A 17,718-nucleotide genomic window follows, 5' to 3' on the forward strand; every position below is an offset into this window, starting at 1 on the left:
CTCAAAATCTGCCTCCACGCTTAAACCTTTCAGAAATCCCTCCTAGAATCCTCCAGCCCAACTCCTAACCCTTCGTTTGATCTCACCCCTCTTCAGCAGCTGTGTATCCAGTTGCCCTTGATGTGTTTTTGCTGACAGGTTGACTGTAAATGTTTCTGAGACCTGTTCATAAGGTCAGAGGCCATAAGGACTTGTGGAGTCTCCAGCCTTCTCTACAGGTAAAATTACATCTTTTCATTACTGTGGATTGGCCTGCACTGGGTCTATACAATGTTAATAAATGTGGTTGGCCAGGCGCGGTGGCTCACGCCTGTAATCCCAGCACTTTGGGAGGCTGAGGCAGGCGGATCACTTAAGGTCAGGAGTCTGGGACAAGCCTGGTCCAAATGGCAAAACCCCATCTCTACTAAAAACACAAAAATTAGCCAGGCATGGTGGCAGGTATCTGTAATCCCAGCTACTCTGGAGGCTGAGAGAAGAGAATCATCTGAACCTGGGAGGCAGAGGTTGCAGTGAGCCAAGATTGCGCCACTGCACTCCAGCCTGGGAGACAGAGGGAGACTCCATCTCAAAACAACAACAACAACGATAACAACAAACAATATGAATACATGTTGTCAGCTGTAGAGAAAAAACTGTGGCTGAGAGACAGGAACCCTAGATCAGGTCCCTGCTCTGCCACTAACTCGCTGGCTGCCTTCAGGCAGGTAATTTCAACACTTTGTGCTTCAATGTCCTCATCAATAATTGAGTGAATAAGACTAGATCAATATTTCCCAAGACATGTTCCAAAGGACGGTCCTAAGGAGGTTGATGGTTGTTGTAAGAAAACAGCACTCTGTGGTTAAGGCGGCTGGTACAGGACATCTCAGAGCCTTTCATGTGCATTCTGAATCTCCACTGGGGGCTTGGCTGGCACAGAACCCTTTTTTAGGAGGTACCTCATTAGGTTAATGTTCTACAAAACTCACTTGGCCAGAGGCTGGCAAGAATGAGCTCCAGGGTCGCTTACAGGATAAAGAGATGTGAAGAGCAGAGTAAGCACTGGACAGGAGTTGGGAGACGGGTTCAAAACTCTTCCACTTACACATTGTATGATGGTAGTAAGCACATCAACCTGCCTGAGCTTCATTTTCCTCATCGTACCTCACGGGATCGTGGTGAAGGTAATGCATAAATGCCAAATGCATGCTTTGAATAAAATAAGTGCTTAACTTCTATCAGAACTTGGCTATCTTGCTATCTGACATTCAATTTTATCAATAGCTTTATCAACAGCTCCATTTCCTTCTGAAACAGTTCTATGCATCCACCCCTAAACTATATACACTTTTTTTTTTTTTTTTTTTTGAGACAGAGTCTCGCTCCGTCACCCAGGCAGGCTGGAGTGCAATGGCGCGATCTCGGCTCACTGCAAACTCCACCTCCCAAGTTCAAGCGATTGTGCTGCCTCAGCCTCCTGAGTAGCCGGGGCAACAGGCCCCCGCCACCACACCTGGCTAATTTTTGTATTTTTAGTAGAGACAGGGTTTCACCGTGTTAGCCAGGATGGTCTTGATCTCCTGACCTCATGATCCGCCTGCCTCAGCCTCCCAAAGTGCTGGGATTACAAGCGCGAGCCATCATGCCCAGCCAACTATATACTTTTTTTTTTTTTTTTTTAGACAGAGTCTCGCTCTGTTGCCCAGCCTGGAGTGCAGTGGCGCAATCTTGGCTCACTGCAAGCTCCGCCTCCCGGGTTCACGCCATTCTCCTGCCTCAGCCTCCTGGGTAGCTGGGACTAAAGGTGCCTGCCACCACACCCGGCTAATTTTTTTTTTTGAGACGGAGTTTTGCTCTTATTACCCAGGCTAGAGTGCAGTGGTGCAATCTCAGCTCACTGCAACCTCCGCCTTCCAGTTTCAAGCGATTCTCCGTCCTCAGCCTCCCAAGTAGCTGGGATTACAGGCACCCGCCACCACGCCCAGCTAATTTTTTTGTATTTTTAGTAGAGACAGGGTTTCACTGTGTTAGCCAGGATGGTCTCGATCTCCTGACCTTGTGATCTGCCTGCCTCGGCTTCCCAAAATGCTGGGATTGCAGTCGTGAGCCACCACGCCTGGCCATACATTTTAAGAAAAGTTCTGCAAACAGACCCGACCATTCAGTCAACCTGCCCAAGACCTTTGAGCTCCCTTTCCTTCACCCATTCGCTAGCAGGAAGGTATTATAACCAGACCTGGTGTTTAACATAGCCAGGTATGTGACTGAACTTCAGGCTTGAGAGTTTGTGCACCACAGCCCTAGAGCTCCTCCAACAGAGGTGGGTACCGTGGGAAGTTTGCTGGGAAGACTTCGGTCAGCTGATGAGTGGTTTTAGGCAGTGAGTGGAACAGACTGTTTCCAACACACAGCGGAGCCCACTCAAGCCTCAGGAATGTTATAACCTTTCCTCACCGGAAGTCAGGTGTTTGTCTAGCTTGACCCAGGTCAAGGCGTGCTTGGACTGAATATAGTCAGTCTTTTCCCCCTGCTGAGCCTATCTGTTTTGACCCAGTCAGGGCCAGGAGTCACAAGAGATACAGGCTGGAGGTTAATAATAGTGGTAGAAGGTAGATTTCTTGTGCAATTTGCATTCAATGAAGAGCCAGAAAAAGTGACTTGATTAATAGGATATCAACATGGGTTGTGGGGAGCCAATACCCCAGTACTTTGGATAGAAATCCTATGGTTCTGAACTCAAGGATTTTGATGCTTTCTTCATCAAACAGTGAGCAATGCCAGGCACAATTCTAAGAGCCTTACATGTGTTAAGTCCTTCAATCCTCACTATTCTGTGAGGTGGGTTCTATTATTATCCTTCTTTGTAGATGCACAGACAGGTTAACTAACTTGGTTAAATTTCCATACCTATTTAGTGGTGACTTTGCTGAATTCAGGTTCTAGAACCTGTGATGCTATCTGCCTTACTAGATTGCTTCTTTAAAGTTAAATAAGGGCCTCACTCTGAAGTCCCTAATTGTCAGGCCTCTGAGCCCAAGCCAAGCCATCGCATCCCCTGTGACTTGCACGTATACACCCAGATGGCCTGAAGTAACTGAAGATCCACAAAAGAAGTAAAAATAGCCTTAACTGATGACATTCCACCATTGTGATTTGTTCCTGCCCCACCCTAACTGATCAATGTACTTTGTAATCTCCCCCACCCTTAAGAAGGTTCTTTGTAATTCTCCCCACCCTTGAGAAAGTACTTTGTGAGATCCACCCCTGCCCACCAGAGAACAACCCCCTTTGACTGTAATTTTCCATTACCTTCCCAAATCCTATAAAACGGCCCCACCCCTATCTCCCTTCGCTGACTCTCTTTTCGGACTCAGCCCACCTGCACCCAGGTGAAATGCACAGCCATGTTGCTCACACAAAGCCTGTTTAGTGGTCTCTTCACACGGACGCACATGAAACTAATTGAGCTGTGAAAAGCAGTTTCATTCAAGCTAGTATTTCATAAAGCAAGGCAACATGACCTTGCAAAGAACACAGGCCAAGAAACCAGAAATTGGGACCCAAGCACGGCCACCCACCTGAATTCCACTCAGATCAATGCTCCTCTGGTTGTTTTACTTCTCGGACTTACCTCCCCTAAGGACACAGCACTCTCACCAAACCTGAGATTTCACACACAAGCAGCCTGCTTTGCAGGTACCATCTCCACCAAAACACATATTTGAAGAGCTGTAATTTCAGCTCCATCTTCCTGGTATCCTTCCTCCCTAACCTTAGAAGGCGCAAAGAGGAGGGCCAGGCGTAATGGCTCATGCTGGTAATCCCAGCACTTTGGGAGGCCAAGGTGGGCAGATCCCTTGAGTCCAGGAGTTCGAGACCAGCCTGGGCAACATGGTGAAAACCCATCTCTATAAAAAATACAGAAATTAGCTGGGTGTGGTGGCACATGGCTGTAGTCCCAGCTACTTGGCAGGAAGCTGAAGTGGGAGGATCACTTGAGCCTGGGAGGTTGAGGCTGCGGTGAGCCAAGATCGAGCCACTGCACTCCAGCCTGGGTGACAAAGAAAGACCTTGAATCAAAAAAAAAAAAAAAAAAGAAGAAGAAGAAGAAGATACAAAGGGGAGGGATGCAACTTGGAGAGGTGAGAGTCCAGTTCATGTGACATGACCATTTACTTTTTCATTGAGTCAACAATTATTTTATAAGTGTCTCCTGCAGGACTGGCACTGCTGGGCACTCAAGGGACCAAGGTTAGTCAGATCAAGATAGTTCCCTTTAGCAGCTCCCAGACTAGTAAGAGAGAAAAGACCTATACAATCATGGGAATATGAAAGACAGGATATTCAGCGCTCCATGAGGCACAAGAAAGTTCTATAGGACTTCGGAGAGGAGTAGCTGGCTGGAGGAATCAGAGAAGGCTTCCTGGAGGAAGTGGCTTTGAGCTTCTGCCATCTCCATGCAGCTATTCCAAGCTCCAGAGCCAGCCACGGAGCACTCCCGGAACTCTTTGCAGGATCCATCTCAAAGTTCTGACTCCCAGCAGAGAAACAACACTGGTAGGCTGAACTGGCCCAGGGCCCTGCCAGCCACATTCTCCCTCCACTTATTCCAAGGAAACTGTCAGATTTTCCTGAATGCAGTTTTTGCTTTAAAGTGGCAAAGGTTGGGGAGTTGCGGGTGGGGTGGGGATAGCTTCACAAGTTAATCCACTAATATTTCGCCTGCTTCTTCTCTGTGTTGCCAGGCCCAGCCCCTAGGAGAAAGCCTAACTGCAGTAAAGGAGTCCTGGAGACAGGACAAGAATGAAGTCAATGAAGCATAGCAGGAGTGGAGGTAAAGGCGCTTTCTTGGGCCTCACTGCCCTGGGGTGACTTGTCCAGTTAATTTTTTTCCCTCCTCCTCTCTCTTTCTCCCTCCTCACTCTGCTGACTCTAAAGGCCCTGGGAAGATGTGTGATCATGTTTATATGAGATTGTCTTAGGAGATTGCCAGAAGGCCTATTTCTCTAGTTGTATTTGCCTTCTTGTGCTCCTGTAAGAAGACACAGAGATAGAGGATTACGTTGCCCTGACTCAGATGGAGGGGTAAGGGGCAGAGGCAGAGGCAGAGAAGGTGAGAGGCATAGCAAAGAACACACAGCAAGCTGCTATCCATATCCCTAAGAAGTATCCGAACCCTCAGAAGTTCTAATAAACATTATTCCCATTGCTGATGGTTCATTTTTCCCAATCAATCATCCATTTCTCCATTCCATAGAAATTTATTGAACATCTATTACAGACGCAACAAAATAGACGTCTGGGTGTGGTGGCTCATGCCTATAATCCCAGCACTTTGAGAGGCCCAGGTGGAAGAATCCCTTGAGCCCAGGAACTTGAGACCAGCCTGGGCAAACTAGGCAAGACCCCATCTCTACCAAAAAATTAAAAGTTAAGTTTTGTCAATGGCCATAGCTTATTCTCAAATATTAATCTCCCTAAAAACTGTAACACACAAAAAAGGAAAGTCTTGATACATTTTTAGGTATAATTCCATTTGTTTCAGGGGATGGTTTGCATGTGCCTCGTTCAACTGCTTACAACGCTGTGAAATTCCATAATCATTGAATTGATTTATTCTTAGAGAACAGATGTCCACATATATTTGCTGCCATTAGCAATGTATTTATTCATTTATTCATTCATTCATTTGGAAAACATTGTCCAAATACTTCATGCTACTGAGTTTATTCTGGGGGGGAGAGCAGAGTTAGTGATGGGGAGGTGGACACACAGGTGGCCCCAAAACAGAGAATTAACACCCCTTCATTGTCTAGCACTTGATATCTGCATCTTGTTGGAGTTCCCCTCAAGCCCTATGAGGTAGTGCTATGGGCCTTTTTGTACAGAGGGGAAAACGTGGAGACTCAGAGAGTTTAGGTAACTGTACCAGGGCCCCATAGCTGCAAGCAAGAAGCAGACACACCCTAATAGATTCCCACACAAAGCAGGCACGTGAACACTGATGAAGGAAGAAGAGGAGGAATCAACAACCTATGCTCATCTGCTGAGCGTCTCTCTAAGAGCACGGACCCCCGCCTATGGACCAGGGGCAACCATTCAAGGCCTTTACAGAGTTAGGAACGAAGTTATCTGACCCAAGGCAGGAAGATAAGGATGTTGTAACCGTTCACTATGGTGTGCTCCTTTCAAAGGCTTCTTCATCATCCCTGGAGGGGTTGGGAGAGGAAGTGGGCAGCTAGAGAGAGTGCAGCTTGGTGGGTGAAATGGAAGCAGGGATTGCATACACCACAGCTTGCTTCTTTGTAACCAAGGCAGAACGGAAGAGGAAGGCCTTTTGGAATAACTTTCCTAAATAAGCCAACCAGGCCATTTAGGCGAAGGTGGGGGTGGGGGGACACAACCTGACTCCAGTGGGTGGCAGTAACAGAGGTGACAAAGAGGAAACAGCCCCCTGGCCTTGGCCCCAGGCTTCAGGATGAATGAGGCCTCTCGCAGCGACCTGAAGGTCACCCCAGGGCATGTCCCAAGACCTTGTACAGACAAGGCTTCTGATTACTCATTAGCCAGCCTGGGGACTGGCCTCCATGTTGCTGTCCTTGGCCATAAACAGATGAAAGCCCCAGCCGCCAGCTCAGGGCAGGCGGGCCTGATAGTCTAGTAGCTATCTCAGCCCCTGGAATTATCAAAGCCTGGAGCTGCCCAGACAGAGGAGGGAGGCTGGGCTTTCAAACACTTCTGTGCCCTTCACAACTCCTCCTCCCCTCTTACCCCTCACCCAAACAAACAGAAGGAAAAAAAAATCCCATCATACTAGACAGGATTTTAACAGATGGCTTCCAGGGCAAAGATTGCCTGAACCAGCTTCGGCAAGGACATGCCAAGATATGCTGATGAGAGGGAAGGAATCCTTTTGAAATCCCTGCAAAAGGACTGCTCTATCCTTGCTTCAAGGCTGAGAAAAAAGGCATCTTGGATGCAGATTCAGGGTGGGGCCAAGACACCCGAAGGCATCGGTCCTGCTCAACCTCTGCCTTCTCACCTGCCCCCCTCTTTAGAGGGCCGTGGGTAGGTACCCACATGGGCATGCCTTCTGTTGCTTCTCCAAGCCTTTCCCACGCAGCCCTCTCTGACTGAGATTTGAAGTCTAGAAAGCAGCAAGTCCTTCCTTCCACCTTGTCTGAGAAAATCCAGTTATCCACTCCAAGTCTCTACTCCTCTACCCTAAACCTGGCCCTGGGACCAACCCCACAACCAGGCTGCTCTCTTGACCCTGGGTCTTTGTCTGCTGTCCATAAATCAAAGTGGTAGGTTGATATTCTGTAGAGAGAAACGGAAACAGAACCAGAAAGTCCTGGTATTCAGAGCCTCCAGAGCTCTATCTTGACTAATACCTAACAGTAATAAAACACCAACATGGCAAAACGGCCAGGGCAGCAGCCCAGACAGCAACAGGAAATCTTCATTCATTCCATTTTCTCAGCACTCAGAACACATTTAGAATGACTATAACGTGGTAGTTGTCAAATGAGTAATTAGGCTAGATCAAAAGACCTGGTCCCTGATCTCAAGAAGTTCCTAAACTTGGGGAAGAATAATGTAAATAAACAGTAACATCAGAAGCTACCATTTATTGAGCACCTACAATGTGCTGTTTCACACGGCAATTATGCAGCATGGCACTATCATCCCCCTTTTACAAAATAGGCCACTGAAGCTCAAAGGGTACAAGGCCAGGTGAGAGTCTGGGAGTCATACCTAACCTGGTAGGTGTGACTCAGGTAGGCAGGCTTGTTAAAAGATTATTCAATGACACTTGCTAAAGCATGGTAAAGCAAACTTTATTCAGGACCATCGAGAGGGGTAGCGACCATGGTAACGGAATTTTGCAGTGGAGAGGTTGGGCTCAATTCTGATGCAGCAGAAATGTATAGCCAAGGAGCAGGGTGGGGGTCAGTGATGGAAAACTACTAAGAGGAAACATAAGGGAATTCTAGCTGAACAACTTAGCAGGATTCACGCTGAAGATGGGCCAGGGTGATGAGATGTCACCTGGGGCATGGTGGAGGATGAGGAGCCTAATCAGATATTGAAGGGTTGGGTGGTGGGGAGGTTCTTGCTAAACTGACTTAGCAAGGCTCTTGCTAAAATTAGATTTTACAAGGAAGTGCACAGATGGGCCTTGAAGAACGTTCAGGAACCTGGCCTCAAGTCTGGTCAAGCAAGGAATCCATCAGGAGAAGACATATTTAACACCGTCAGCCGCTTGGGAATTTTTCTCCTCACTCGGTGTCCCAAGATGCTTCTCCCCTTACCTGTCCTGCTGTGTCTTTTCTGCCTCCTTTGTTTCTTGCCTTCCCCCTTTTCCCCTTGAATCTAGATTGGATCCCCACCTCTCTTTTCTTCTGCTACCCTTTTAATCCATTCCTAGGGCTTTCTTCATCATCTTTTTACTTGCAATTTCCAAGCCTGTATCTGCAGCTCCCACCTTACTCCATGCCCCAGATCCCCATTTCCATCTCCAGTCACTTCAGATACTTAAAACCACCTTGCCATTCTCAGGCTACTTTGTTCAGTTTCTCTTTGCCCCTTGCTTGGACCATTTTATTTTCTTTTATTTCTTTATTTTTTGATACGGAGTCTCGCTGTGTCGCCCAGGCTGGAGTGCAGTGGCACGACCTCAGCTCACTGCAACTTCTGCTGCCTGAGTTTCAGCAATTCTCCTGCCTTAGCCTCCTGAGTAGCTGGGACTACAGGCATGCGCCATCACACCTGGCTAATTTTTTGTATTTTTAGTAGAGACGGGGTTTCGCCATGTTGGCCAGGCTGGTCTTGAACTCCTGACCTCAAATTATCTGCCTGCCTTGGCCTCCCAAAGTGCTTTGCGGACAAAGACCCAGGGTCAAGAGAGCAGCCTGGTTGCGGGGTTGGTCCCAACGTGCCCAGCCGCGTGGACCATTTTAATGGCTTGAATCTCCTCTATCATTTTATTTTCTTCCTATTCCAGGTTACCTTACATGTGTCGTCTTGATTTCTCTTCCTAAATATCTCTTTTCTTACATCACAACCATACTCAAAATATCTTCAGTGGTCCCCTAATGCCTATAGAGTTGTACCCAGATACAGGCAGAGCTCTGTACATTCTGGTGCCAACCTGTTCTCTCCTCTTCTGAGACCCTACACCCCAGGGCCACTCACTATTTCCCCAGTGCATGTCAGCGTTTTAAATGTCCCCCAACCCCTCTACAGACTCCTGCCCCTGCCCCTTCAGGATACTGTTAAAACAGGTGTCTTTTATGGATCCAGTCTTGATTTCCATGGGCAGATGTAGGCCCTTCCTACCTGAATTGCCATAGCACTTTGCTGTTTCATGCCCTTGGGTATTAGAGTTTGGTCTCACCTTGCAGTGTGGTGCCAGGTCAGGAGCTTAAGTAGTGAAGTTGGAATAGGTTTGAATTCTGGCTCAGCAACTTTCTAACAGTGTGACCATAGGCTCTTTAATTTGAGCCTTTTTCTACCATCTGTGAAATGGGCAAAAGGATACAACCTTGCTAGGAAAGTTTGAAGTAATATGAGTAAAAACACCCTACACGAGCAAGTGATAGTAGGCAGTAATCATTAATACTATGATGCAGCCGGGCACGGTGGCTCATGCCTGTAATCCCAGCACTTTGGAAGGCCAAGGCAGGCGGATCACCTGAGGTCGGGAGTTCAAGACCAGCCTGACAGACATGGAGAAACCCCGTCTCTACTAAAAATACAAAATTAGCCGGGCATGGTGGTACATACCTGTAATCCTAGCTACTAGGGAGGCTGAGGCAGGAGAACCACTTGAACCTGGGAAGCGGAGGCTGCGGTGAGCCGAGATTGTGCCATTGCACGCCAGCCTGGGCAACAAGAGCGAAACTCCATCTCAAAAACAAAACGAAACAAAAAACAAAACAAAACAAAAACTCTGATGCAATTATTTATTCCTCACTAGAACATAAACTCCTTGAGATTTGGGCTGACCAGCTTCTATTAATTTTTGCATCCACCCCAGTCATCAGCACAGCACCAGGAATACAGAACTCTTTCAAGCAGTGTTAGTTGAATGCTGACTGAAAAGGAGGAATTGTGATTTTCTTGTGTCTCCTTCACCGCTGTTTTGTCAGTCTGACCCACTGCCTCCCTGGAGTCAGAGCCTCCACAATCCCTACCCCAGCCCTTTGCAACTGTCTGCCTCTGATTCTGCACACCACAGTGCTTCAGTATCTATGGGCATGCCATATGTATAAGATGTTATTTAGGGACTTGCGTGAAATAACTCAGTCGGGTCAGGCACGGTGGCTCACGCCTGTAACTCCAGCACTTTGGGAGGACAAGGAGGGCGGATCACCTGAGGTGGGGAGTTTGAGACCAGCCTGACCAACATGGAGAAACCCCATCTCTACTAAAAATATAAAATTAGCCAGGTGTGGTGGCGCATGCCTGTAATCCCAGCTATTCAGGAGGCTGAGGCAGGAGAATCACTTGAACCTGGGAGGCGGAGGTTGCGGTGAGCCGAGATCACACCATTGCACTCCAGCCTGGGCAACAAGAGCCAAACTCCATCTCAAAAAAAAAAAAAGGGAGAAGAACTCAGTTGTAGGTGCAAATGAATGTTGAGAGCTTCTCAATGGAATAGGAATTGTAAATCACTCTGAAGTTGGGATGAAACCCTAGGAAGTCCTGCCATGCAAATCGCAATACCCTAAACCTCTGTCAAAGTGGCCCTGAAACCCCTGGGGACGTGGCAGGAGATTCCTTTCTGTTGCCTGGCACTTAGCTCTTCTGAGTCTGGCTAAACACCAGCAACCCGGAGGCATACAAAAACTTAAAGCCCCAACACCAGGCCCTAGATGAGAATGCAGTCTCGCCCCTTGGCACTTTCTCTCTCCATCCCATAAAGCAGAGTGAAATCCTATACGTGGGAAAATGTGGGGCAATTGGCTAAGGTGGCTTCTTTACCCTACCCTCCTTCTTGCCTACTTCTGGTGGCTTATCCTAGAATCAAGGCCTGAGATTGTCCATAACTCAGGTGGACGTCTGAGCCAGGGGTGACCACAGAGAGCCCCAATCTCCGGCCTTTGCAGCTGTGCTGGGGAATGCTCCAGGCCAAGGCCCTTGAGCCTGGGAGGGGAGAGCACTGGTTGCAGATGCGAGCTTGCAGGAAGCTTTGATGTTCCGAGTAGGATTGGGAGGCGTGGGAAGTGAGACTTCTGTTCCCTTGAGCTCCCGCGAAGCGAAGCCTTTCGGTTATCTTATAACCCGCAGCATAGCCTAAAGGTGCTGGCTAAAGTCTGCTTTGGCCCAGAATACATCAGGCCAGAACCAAAGAATGCACTTAAATCAAAGTGGAAAATTAGACACTGTGCAGGGGAATGCTCTCCTCTCCAAAATATATATGCATCAAAGTGTACCCCTGTCTAGCTGGGACAGGAGCCATCAAAATGCAAATGTGGGTTTTGGGAATGCTAATGTTAGAAGTGGAGAACAATACTGAGACAGACTTCTTGGGGCCAGGGAGAGGGCCCCAGGGCAGGATGTGGGAGCTGAGTAGGGGCAGGGATAAAAGGGGCAAAGGAAGCAGTGTGAGAGAGCCTGGAGATGAGAGAACAGCAGGAGTCGATTGAGGTTGAAAGGCTGCTGGGGCAGGACTAGAAAAGGGGAGCGCTGAGAGACTGGTCAGAGGACCTGACCGCTGACCGCTGACCCGAGGCTGCGTGCCCAGGAAAGAGGAGGGTGAGTTCAGGGAAACTTCTCTGAGTGGCAGCCCAGTGGGGAGGAGAGTCAGGACGTGCCTGGAGTCTCAGGCCTGGGCTTAAGGTCAAGGCCTGGAGAAACAGACAGAAAGATGTGTGTTTCCACAAGAGCAGGGAAGCCAGGAGGTGTGCTCTGCTTTCATGCTACTGGCTTGTGAGCGAGAGGCCTTGAAGGAAGGGCTTGAGATCCGGGAGCCAGACCGAAGCCAGGGTCGCGTTCAAGAGGGTCTCACTGAGAGCCGCTTCCCTGGGTTTAATTTTGCTCTTCCTGGGAGGACTGAATACGTTAAAGCAGAGCCTGGCACGGTGTCAATGCTTTATGGATGTTTGTTGTTATCTTTGTAGATGAAGAAACTGAGGCTCAGAATGGCATATTAACGCGTGCAGCTCTAGACAGCAAGGAAGTGATGGCAACTCTATCCGAACTCAAATCTGCCAGACCTATACCAGTAGGTGCCTGTGTGCAGTTGGGGACCCACCTCTGCCAGTGCTGGCATGAGCTAGCCGTCTTGAACTGAAAACAGACACTCAAAGATGGGCTGTGGGATCCCAGAGAGGTGGCAGAGTGGTCAAAGCTATGAAGCCAACAGCTGCTGCCAAGAAGAAAGTCCTGAGCCCTGAGTGATTGTAACTAAAAAAAATTAATGCTGGGAGTGGGTGCTTATTTTGGAGGAGTGGGCTGCTTATTTTTGGTTTGGGGACTTGTTCATTCATCTTTTCTCAGCAGCGCCTACTGCTGCCCTGGCCCGAAGTTAAAGCTCAATAAATCACTGTTGCACAACTGAGTGCCCCCACCTAGATTGTAAGTTCCTGGAAGGCAAGGATTTGTGTCCCACACTTGTTTTGTACCCTCCAAGATCTTGCACAGCACTTGGCGAATGGGCATTGAATGAATTCATTCACTGAAGCGTCTCTCTGGTGCCAGGCCCAGTGCTAAGTGATGGGAATACACAGATGAATACGATATGATCCCTGCTCTTGGGTAACTCATTATTCTGGTGATGAATAAAGGAAAGAAAGAATGAATGGAGACTGTGGGAAGGGCCAGGCCATTCTGCTAATTGCATTATGAACTGGTAGATAGCAAAGAGATGTACCCCTCAGATGCCCTGCCTTCTCTTGCATTTTGGCGAGCGGCTGCTGCGTGGGTCTCAGAGCTTTAAACAAACGCTGTCTTTTATAGAAAAAAGGAGGCACCCCCTTCTTTCTCCTGCACACACTTCAGGAGTAGAGGTTCCCAGAGGGATGACTGGGTGCCTGGAGCTATTTGCATCCTTTCCTCCAGGCTCTCTTGGGACCAAGGACTGCCAGGGGCCATAGGAGGCAGAAGGCCAGGAGACTAGGGACTTTTCCCTGGTGTGAAGCTAACTGTCCCCCAGCCAGCACAGTGGGGAGTCACTGTGATTCCTACTGTGGAGAGCCAGCCAGACTGGATTCATGGCTCAGAGGTACCCATAGCACTCCCTTTTTAGGTGGAGACATCCTCCCTCAGAGTTCAGTAGAGGAGTTCAGTGAAAAGACTGGATTTTGTAAGGGCGGGCAGCTTTGCAAAATACTGAAAAGCACACATTTCTCAGTTATACAAGGCTCATTTCCCACATGGGTGACCTGAAGGAGCAGGTGATGCATCCCCGCTGCACCACAGCCTGAGGCAGCCACATGGGGGGGGGGGTGTGTGTGTGTGTGTGCATGCATGGGTGTGTGTTTGTACCAGGAAACTGAAAGTGAAACAGGCCAGTGACATTTCCAGGGCTCACATGGAACAATATGCAGGAGGGGGGCAAGATTGGCCCAGGGCCTGCAAGCAGTGATGGACAGGACTGAAATGAAATGGGACCTCACGCTGGCCACCCCCTCCCCACCAGCTTTGCCCAGAGTCCACACTGCAGGCTCTGAACCTCCACTGTGGAACCACATGGGGAGCCACAGGGACCAAGAGCAATCCCTCTCCTGGAGCCAGTCCCACGTCCTTTTGGCCAGGACGTGCTCCAAAAGATGGCCTAAGGAGGTAAGGACAGAGATGGTGGATTGAGTTACCGGAAGGGAGAGAAGGCAGGAAGATACAGACACATGTAGAAGACCTACAGTTCTGTGGATCCACATCCACGTCCACTCTGCCAGTATTCCAGAATGAAGGAGAGCAAGCACAGCAAGCACGGACCAGGCCAAGCGTTGGTAGACTTGGAACAAGCTGGAGTTTCCAATCTGGTATGCACGTTTTACTGGGAGAAAATGTGTCGGGGATGAGAAAACTGAGCTTTGAAGACAGTTCAATATGGATGAATTCTCTTCATTCTGATGACTTGCTCATCCCCACTATCATCACTATAATCCAGTTTTCCATCACCTCTGATCTCTGAACTTGTCTTCGCACTTCCACTCTTCCTCCCCCTCTCCCCACCTCACTTAATTCATGCCCCATGCCTCAGCTAATGATATTTCTAGAGTAAAAAATAGAACTTGAAATCCTCATCTTAAAACCTTCCAGTGGTTTCCCATTGCTCTTCGGATCTATACCAAAGTCCTCATGTTCTCCGGAGCTCTGCACGATTGGTTTGCCTCCTTTTTTCCTTTCCTCGTCTCTCTCCGGCGTGGCTTTCTCTGGTTCCTTGAATGCAGGATCCCTCCTGCCACACGGCTTTAGCACACGAATGCACTCACCCATAGCGCTCAGTTCAGTGCATGATTATGTGTGAATGTGTGATTGCTAGATTGGTGGTTGTTTAATTGGATGCACTGATGGTCATACCAGTATTTTCCTTATTGGAGGGTAAGCTTTTTGAGGACAGCAACCACAAGGTTTGCTCCCATTATAGTCCCAGTACTGGAAAGGTGCCTAGTGCACAGCAGACGACCAGTAAATATTTGCTGAATAAGTGAGGGAATTCTTCACTTCATACATTCTTCATTGCTAGAAAGCATTCAGGCCAGATGAGGAGCATGAGGCTTGGAAGGACAGTGACTTGCTAGAGGGGCAAGACGGAATGGGAGGGAATACCCAGGACCCGTAGAGGTGAAGGCAGGCCAGCTTCTGAATCACAGCTGAGGGGATAATACCTAGAAAAGTTTCTTGCCATGCGTAAAGCTTCCCTGCCTTAGCATCTTCCTTTAGAGATAACTATGACTGGCACCCAGATCACATTGGTAATTCAAAGAAACAGCGGTATAAATTTCATTTATTTATTTATTTAGACGGAGTTTTGCTCTTGTTGCCCAGGCTGGAGTGCAGTGGCATGATCTCGGCTCACCACAGCCTCTGCCTCCCAGGTTCAAGCGATTCTCCTGCCTCAACCTCCCGAGTAGCTGGGATTACAGGAATGCACCACCACGCCTGGCTAATTTTGTATTTTTAGTAGAGACGGTGTTTCTCCATGTTGGTGAGGCTGGTCTCAAACTCCCAACCTCAGGTGATCCACCCGCCTCGGCCTCCCAAAGTGCCAGGATTACAGGCCTAAGCCACTGTGCCCCGCCTAACAGCAGTATACATTTTAAAAGAAATTTATTTTTTGACCAAGTTTGGGAATGCATTTTTTAGTCCAATAAAAAATACAGGCAGCTGGGCATGGTGGCTCACACCTGTAATCCCAGCACTGTGGGAGGCTGAGGCGGGAGGATCACTTGAGCCCAGGAGTTCGAGATCAACCTGGGCAATATGGCGAAACCTTGTGTCTAGAAAAAAATACAAAAATTAGCCAGGTGTGGTGGGGTGCACCTGTAGTCCCAGCTACTCGGGAGGCTGAGGTGGGAGGATCACTTGAGTCCAGGGAGCTCAAGGCTGCAGTGAGCCGTGATCGTGACCAGCACTCCAGCCTGGGCAACAGAGTGAGACCCTGTCTCAAAAAAAAAAAAAAAAAAAAAGGATGTGTGCATATATATATATATTTACACACATATGGTAGGTATACATCTATATATACATGTATCTGGTAGGCTAAGCCTACCACATATCAGAACAGACACCAAAATACACAAAATATCAGAAAAGATGACCAAAATAAACAAAATATCAGAAAAGATGACCAAAATTTTTAACTAAATGGACACTTTGGATACTGCTTCAAGGTAGAAAAGGCCGTACTGTGTAGCTAATGTTCTCTAGATTCTGGAAAGGAAATCTCTTGTTTACGATTGTGCTGCTTAGCTTATAATAGATACACCATAAATATCTGTTGAATGAATAAAGGAATGGAACCTTCATTGGTATGGAAAGAGTCCTGAAGGGCAGAGGCAAAACCACAGCATCTAAAGTGCTAAAGCCATCTGTTCTAGCAATTTATTTGCTATTTCTTGGAAGGCCTATTATTTTATAATCCAATTTCCCGACAGAAGTAGAAGACCAGAGAGATAGGTTCTAACACCTTTGGCTATTTGAACCTAGGTAGGTTATCTAACCTGTCTCAACTTCCACAACCTTATCTGTTAAATGGATATGATAATTCTTTACTTACCTGGGGATAATTTAACTGTTCTGAGGATGGGGTACAAAACAGAAGTGGCCTCTGTCCTTTCTAGTGGAAGAGATGATAGTAAGCAAATAAAATCAGAAAATTCCAGCTTTGAATATAGGTATGATGGAAAACCGCAGGGGGCCACGTGGGATTAGCAGTGGGATCTCATTCAGATTGCGGCCCAGGGAAGCCTTCACTAGTAAAGTGCCATTTATGCGGAGACCTGAAGGATGAGTTAGGAATTGGCCAAGAGACTGTGAAGGAAACAGCATGCGCAAAAGCCTGAGGCAGGAAAAAGCTGGGGGAGAGCGGTAGTAATTTCAAGCAGCCCAGAAAGACCACTGGGATAAAGCTGGATGGAGAGGGACAGAGATACTCAGAGGTTCTAAGGAGGGGAATGACGTGATGCCATTTACATGTTGAGAAAAGCACTTGGGCCGCTGCGTGGAAAATTGTTCGGGGCTGCAGTAGAAGAACTGGATCTCAGTTCTTCCAAGAACCTGAATCTTAGCGCCAAGGACTTTAATGATCCTGCTCAAACCTCTCATTTGAAACACGAGAAAAAAACCAAAAACACAAGAACTACAATTGTGAGGCGCCTTGGCCAGGATCGCACGTTAATCTGGTTGTAACGTAGCTGTGAACCAGGGTCTTTGACTGCTCTGTCGCGATTTATGAGCCCGTGCCCCCCGCCCCCCGCTGCCTTCTGCGATGGTGGCGTGGCCAGGAGATGACTGCTGGGCGTCGGAGTTTTGAGGCAGGCGAGGGTAGCTCGCAGGCCGGGCTCCTGCGGTCCGGGGAAGACGCGCAGCAATGCGCCTCCAAGCCAGGCCCAGGCCGAGCGCCTCTCGCCGCAGCGCACATTCCGGAGAGGGACCGCGGGGCTCAAAGGGCCTGCGGCGTAGGTGGCTCGGCCCTTTCCTTGGCTTTCCCTCCAGGGCCATACTTGCCGACACCCACCGCCTGAGCCTCCCGCCCGCCGCGCCCCCGCCCAGGGCCAGGAAACCAGCAGGGACAACTCCCCGCCCGCGCCCCCGCGCCGGGTGGCCCGGCTAGCAACCCAGAGGCGCGGCGCTGCGATTGGCTGCGCGGGGGAGAAGCGGCGCTGCGATTGGCTGCGCGGGGGAGAAGCGGCGCTGCGCTGCTCCAATCGCCGGCCGCGCCTGGAGACCGCGCCGCCAGGAGGCCGCGGACGCGTGCTCGCATGCCTGTGGTATTTGCTCAGAGGGGCATGACCACTTCGGGCAAGTCTTTAAATGTGAGTCAGCTTTCGGCCGATCCCTGGGAAAAATTCCTTCGGTGTTGTCAGGCAGGGTTCGCTAGCTGCAGCTTTTTTTTTTTTTTTTTTAAACAATTCAAAAGGGATAATCCCGCTGAATGGGGAAAGGCATTCGGACCCCGTCCCCCGCTCCCCGGAGGAGAGGCCGGGGGCCAGGCCTCCCCGACTCCGGGCGGCCCCTAGGGGCTGGCTTTCTGGAGGGTCAGGGCACCTGCCCTTTCTTCCC

Source organism: Pongo abelii, chromosome 10 (genome assembly GCF_028885655.2).
Source record: "Pongo abelii isolate AG06213 chromosome 10, NHGRI_mPonAbe1-v2.0_pri, whole genome shotgun sequence".
NCBI lineage: Eukaryota > Metazoa > Chordata > Mammalia > Primates > Hominidae > Pongo > Pongo abelii.